Consider the following 6792-nt stretch of genomic DNA (forward strand, 5'->3'; position numbering starts at 1 on the left):
TATTAAATATTTCTAAACTATTAATTTGGATGCAAACATAATCTATAGTGCACGGTCTGGGTTTTTTTTCCGCACTGACGGCGATCCAAATTGCAAATGAACACACATTAAAACCAGATTGAGAGGGAAAAAAACATTGATAACCACGCATGCACAACTCTGAAAAACCTCACGGGAAAAAACAACATTTTTCTCATCTTATTCTCAATGATTGTGTGCGTGCGAGCGCGCGCATGTGTGTGTGTGTGTGTGTGTGTGAGAGAGAGAGAGAGAGAGAGAGAGAGAGAGAGAGAGACGCCTTATGATTGATGACATTCAAATGCGTTTTCGTTATGTGAGCATTGAGACCACCGCCGGGAACACAAATGTGATGCAATTTTAAAATAAAGAACGTATACGTATCAAGGTCTCAAGTCGTGGTTATTGGGTTAAGAGCGTGTGTGTTTTTCTGTCCCGTTGCAACGCACGGGATCTTTTGCTAGTGAATAAATAAACCACCAAATATGTTCCAGGTACACATAGATCATGATCATCATCTTTTAAAATCGACGCTTAAAGCACTCTCTTCATGATCCAGTTAGCAGTGATTAGATGCAAAAGTATAAGCACGTTGTTCATGGTTCTCAAGTCATCGTTTGTTTAATTTGGGAGAGCGTAGGAGCGCCTGGCAGGAACCTGCCGGGGCTCACACCGATTTGGCTCAAATGTAAGATACTAATCTGCGATCATGCCGACTCTTCCTTTTGCGACTACAATAGTGAAAGCAAGCCAACACAAACTAATGGAGGACCCGGCCTAGATCAGCAACAAAGCATAGATTCTTCCTTCCAGATGGGCTAAAATCTGGTTGTCAGATCTCTTAGCGGCATCTCTACCTGAAGCTGTGGAACAGCAAGTACTCCTAGTAACCTAGTGGCGAGCAGATTTCACTGGTCAGTGTTCATCATAATGTAGTTTGACGGCGTGGAAAGCGTACCGACGACCAATTGGCATCGACACTAGTGGATAGACTTTAGATTCTTATTTAGCCCTTTAGTTTATTTTAGAACTTATCACATCTACATTGTGCAATGACAAGTATAGTATATACTCTTTCAATTTTTCTGACCAAATCTATGAAGTGAAGGGCTTCTTCTGGTACAGTAATGGACATAGCAAAGTGAAGAGTACAATTCAGTGTGAATCTAGGCAATCATGACAGGAAGACAGCCGCTGCTCAATCACAGTCAAGACCAAGACGTAATAGCGTATCCCCCATTATCGAAAAAACAGCGATCTACCAAAAAGCTGTTCTGTTCTTGCTTTGGTGCACAGCCTTCTTTTTTTGTTCCGGTCTTGCTAAGTACTGTATAATCATGTCGCAAACTTTACGTAAAACTGTGCAAAATGGCATCCACATCAGATTCGGAAGTAAGTTAGTTTGCTTCTCTCCTAAATCATGAACTACACAGCCTTCCCCATACACTGAGAGTGATTTAGAGCCTGATGTGCCTAACTGCTAATGAGTGATGACCATGCTGCTTTAGGTGCACACGATTTACTATCTTCTTTTTTGAGATGGGAAAGAACTGATCCCATTTCAACAGGAGAAATAATTCAGAAAGGAGTTGTGTTGTTCTGTACCTAGTATTCATATGAACCTCCGAAATGTGGATAGAATACTAACACTTCCGAAACTGGGGCATGTGAACCACGATCTAGCATCTTTCTTTATCGCAAAGGATCTGAGAATCTGCGGTTGCAGATCACCGGGTTTTTAAACTTCATCCGATCGACCCTGTGATGATTGAGTATTTGATTTGACAGCATTCTTTCCTTCTTCCCTTTGGAAGTGCCCGCTAAAGCAGCTAACTGCATATACTAGGAGAGCTTTGCAGTCTTTTTCAAGAATATATAGATTATGCAAAAGGAAAAAAGACAAAAGAAGCAAAAGCAAGTATGCAAAAGATGGTGTGGACTATGTATCTGGCCCGGCGATCAGAATTCTATGACAGAGCCATGACAAGGACACATGATATCAATATATAGCAGATAAGAAGAGTTATTACCATACCTCCATTTCAGCAAAAAAACAGTAACACTTAAATATGATATGCTTGCTATCTAGTACCGGCTGCGAGTCGGGGAGATTTAGTTGCCGATGAAAACCGAGCCGACGGCATGCGATGGCGGCGTTCCGCGACGTTACCTTGATGAGGGCATCGTCATGTGACTACTGTCGACCCACTCGTACTGCTCCGGGGGAAACCCTAGGATCTGGTCTTCCAGGTCGGACGATGACGGCATTGCGGTGTCATTTCCCTTTTGGGAACATCGTTTGTGGAGTAGCACTGGAAGATAGAGGCGGGAGGTGGAGCGGCTTCGTCTTGCACTGAGCTTCGGTGGAAATGTCAAGTCATGTCTGGCCAACAGGTGCTACGCTTTTTCATGCCTGTTCGGCAGGTGCTACGCGTGACAGATCTTTCAAAGACTTCAAGTTGTGTCGGCTGGTGGTACTTGGCGGCATGGTACTGAGGTGTACCGGCGACGACTGCGACGTGCTTAGCAGTTCGCGCGCAGAAAGGTAGTGCCATTTGGCACCGTGGTGGCGTTGGCGGTACCCCTGCAGTATACCTATTTCTACAGTACCCCTGCAGTTATAACTGTCCTGCAGAGGAGCCGAACCCCCTCTAACGCCGACGCTCAAACCGCGTACGTTTGAACCAAGCTGTTTGGACCAATTTTGGCATCTAACAGGAACTTATATATGTCCGCTCAACAGTCCAAACATACGAATTTCACTCTCTCCTCTCACCGCATATGCATGGTCCCCTCTCCTTTCTCCTCCCAAATGGATACTAAACCATCAATATCCAGAGAGTGGCGTTTTGGCTTCTAGGTGTAGATACACTTATTATGAAATATGTATAAAACACACATTTCAAAATGTTAAAAAGAATTTGAGAAAAATGATGCGTGTGCATTTGGATTCTACGCACACAAAATTTCGGTGAAAAAGACATTTTTTGTGGCATGTATAAAAAAGATTTAAGAAAAGACTCGTGAATAGTTGTAATCAAGCATCGGAAATTGTATTTTTTACACAAGCCACAAAAAATGTCCTTTTTCACCGAAACTTGATGCACGCATATATAATGTCCGGATTTACACATGGGATTTTTTTCTCGATTTTTTTTACTTTTAAAAATGTGTATTTAGACAATGGATGCATATACACCTTTTTGCGGGGTCTGCTAGAGTTGCTTTTATGGGGCCTTAGCACGACGACTTCCTGATTGTCTATTACAACAAGTTTTGCCCGGCCCCGGCAAGGGAGGGGCGATGACATCGGCGCGCCTTCAGCTCGCTTCAATGCTTATAGTCATCGCTAAGTGGTCTACAGATCTCAGTGTAATTTTTATTATTCTAGTGTTTGTTGTACTGTCATGATTGAGGCTGGGTAAATCGAAAGTTTTCTCGTAAAAAAAAACTATATGCATCATTTTTCGGAGGTTTATAGCACCGGTAGCACATAACAGCAAAATTATTTCTCTCGGCTAGATCTCAGTTTTCTGCTTCCGTATAGTATGGCTGCAAAGTTGATCGACTAGTAGAAATTTAAAACGTGACGCGGAAATCATAGCATGGTATATTCCGACGCGTCAACGTGAAGCAAGGACGATAGTCTACTCACATTGACCGCCATGCGCTATTCAAACCCTCAAGCTCAATTAGGGCGTGCAAAACGGTACGCAGATAGCTTTTGATGGATCAATTTAATAGTGGTATCACTGACCTGTCTGGCACTGATAATTTTCTAGCTAACTTGTCCTAGCAAAAGAACAAAACAAGGGCTACTAGCTGGTTGCTTTCGGTGTACATCATGTGTTGAAACTTGCTGCTGCGTGCTACTGGAAAATGGATCAGTGGGTTGGGTAAAGATGCAGATATGTGTTTAAAGTAAGTATTTTCTTGTAATTAAACGTAAAGCACTTTCATTAAGGTTTTGCGACAGCTTTTATGGGACAGCCTTTTGTGATTAGCTTAATTTAGTCGATCGGCGGCATCATTGGATTGCAATTTGGAAATGATGAGCTCATCATATTATATCTGTGCGCGCGTGTAAGAAATGATGCATTGCAAATGCAAGACACAAAAATGTGTTGACCTAACAATAATAGTTTGGGATTACCTCCAATGTCCCCGGCCTCTGCATCATGACGATGCATGCAGTCATCTTATTAAAAAAGTTTTGAAGTAGCACAAAGTCATTAAAGTATTACGGCTCGCATGAGGAGCGAAAAAAGAAAAGCAAAGTACATGCTCAAGATCACAACCGATACGGCAATGTATAGGACAAACTCTCTAGACTCCTATTCTGTTATGCGACCGACATCCGAACCGGTTGAATATAGCTCGTGCTACCATCTCTCACTGGTTGCACCAAGTAACCAAAGGCTCCCTGGAGTCCACAGGAGTGAGTAAATACCACGTACGGATCCACGCGGTAGCTCTGAAGATAACCTACAAGAAAGATAAAGTTTGGGATTAAGATGCAAGCATACCCTCAGCGGTCACTTGGGTGGAGGGTTGGTGTACAATTTCACCAACTGGGATTAAATACCATAGACCAGATTTCTACCATACGCGCATAGGGTGGAAATAAAACTCCGACTAGCGAGCTTAATGAGTACTCGAAACTCGGCTCGACTAACTCAGATAGTGCGAATTGAGCATAACTCGAAGGGGAGTGAATAGCAAAAGGGCTATCATTCCGAAAAACTACCGCTTTTTTTAATTTTTCAAAAAACTACCACAAAAATGGCGGGTTGTTAAAAAAAACCAAGTGGTCGAATGGTTATGTTTTAAGTGGGGTTATGACATGTAGGGCCCGCCCGTCAGGGTTTTGTCGGCCACAATGCTCACGGCACGCGGGTGACGGCCGTTAGGGAGCACGAGCCGTCCCGACCAGGTCAAGATGGATCCGCCCCCCTCACTCTGTCTCCCTCGCGCTCACTCACTCTCACTCTCCCCCTCGCTCTGTTTCCCCTGGCCGAGCTCGCCATCGTCGCCGACCACCTCAGTTCCTCCTCGCCAGCCAGGATGCCTTCTTGGAATGATGGGGATGAGAGCTCCGACGACGAAAGCATGGGGGGCAACCTAATGGACATGGAGTACTTTGTAAGCCTCCTCCTCCTCCTCCTCTCTGTCCTTATCTAGGGTTAGGGTTAGGGTTGAATCGTTTTGGGAATGAGGGTTGATGAGCTGCATATTTGTATGGATGGATTCGTTTTATTTGGTTATGTATTAGTTTTAATCTAGGGTATGGATGGCACTGTGATGTCTGATCTGATCTACCTTGTCAATCTGATCTGACCTTGAGCAAGGCAAAGCTTGACTCAAGTTGAACTAGTTGATGCATTGGTTTTGATCTACCTTGTACTGCATGTAGGACACACCTGACACCATCCCTGAGCCACTCTGTTGTGGTGCTCCCATGGAGGAAGTTGCCAAGTGTACTCTGCATGATATGAAGCCTAGGAAGTGTGTTGCTTTTGAAGGTGCTAACACTGGGAGGAGGTTCTATGGATGCCCTGTTCAGGTGAGTAATTGAGTATGCTGGGTGGATTTAGTTATGCCTAGTGGATTCAGTTATGCCTAGTGGATTCTGAATTTGTACATTAACTCTGCTTAAACTGAATTTAGTACTGAATTTATGGTTACATGTCCTCCTTGTATACCAATCCTCTTTTTGAATTGAAGTTAGAACTGAATTAATGCATTTTCTGAAGTATGTGTTTCTCTGATCAAACTACAGGGAGGTGTGAATTGTGGTGTAGTTCAGTGGGTTGATCCTGCCTGGCCTGATGTACTTAAGAACTGCCTCATCAAGCTGTGGGAAATGTCCCATGAGCAAAACCTTGGAAGGATTCAAGACAAGCATGCATATGAGGATGATGTTGCCAAGTTGAAGAAGGACTATGATCATCTCTGCACTGAGTATCATAAAATGGTTGATGATGTTAGCAAGATGTTTGACTGGCAGGATGGTGTTGGCAAGATTGACTACGAGAAAGCAATGGATGCTGAGAAATATGAGAAGCAGAAGGAAGAGCTAGAGCTGGAGATGAAGATGGAGAAGCTAAGGCTAGCAAAAGAACATAGGTGTATCCTTCAGGCCCATGCAGACATAATTCACAACACCAGGAAGGCAATGAAAGAGATAAAGGTGGACAGGGATCTTCTTGCACAAGAGAAGACAGAGCTTGAGAAAGTAGTTGCTGATCTGCTGAATGCTGGCCACGGGAGCAAGGAAAAGCTTGAGAAAATCAAGGCCATACTGGAGGCTTGAAGATTTGGACAATGGTGGTTAAGTAAGTAAGGTGGCCTACACATATAACAGGCCTTGAAGATGATGGTAGGAGTATATTTTGTGCAGTCCTATATGAACTGTTTAAGTTATGGTAACTGGAGTGGTGGAGAACCTTTGCTAAGTCTGGCCTATGTTATTGTACTGTTAAGAACCTATCTATCTTAAGTAATGCAGTGAAGAACTGTTTTATTTCTTTGCGTTGTTTTCCTGAAACTAGCAATGTTGTACTAGTTTATTTTTGGGCCTAAAACCATTTTGTACACATTGTGGGCCTAGACTGGGCTGCTTTACTACTCATGTGCCTACCTACCACCAACCATTAGTAGTCTATAAAGCCCACCCCTTGGGAAAAACAGTAGTCAATCCCCCCACCCCACCCTTCTCCACCCCCAGCCGCCAAAGAAACCCTAGAATCCCAGGGAGAGATGGATCCTGGAGAG

This window comes from Triticum dicoccoides, chromosome 3B (genome assembly GCF_002162155.2).
Source record: "Triticum dicoccoides isolate Atlit2015 ecotype Zavitan chromosome 3B, WEW_v2.0, whole genome shotgun sequence".
NCBI lineage: Eukaryota > Viridiplantae > Streptophyta > Magnoliopsida > Poales > Poaceae > Triticum > Triticum dicoccoides.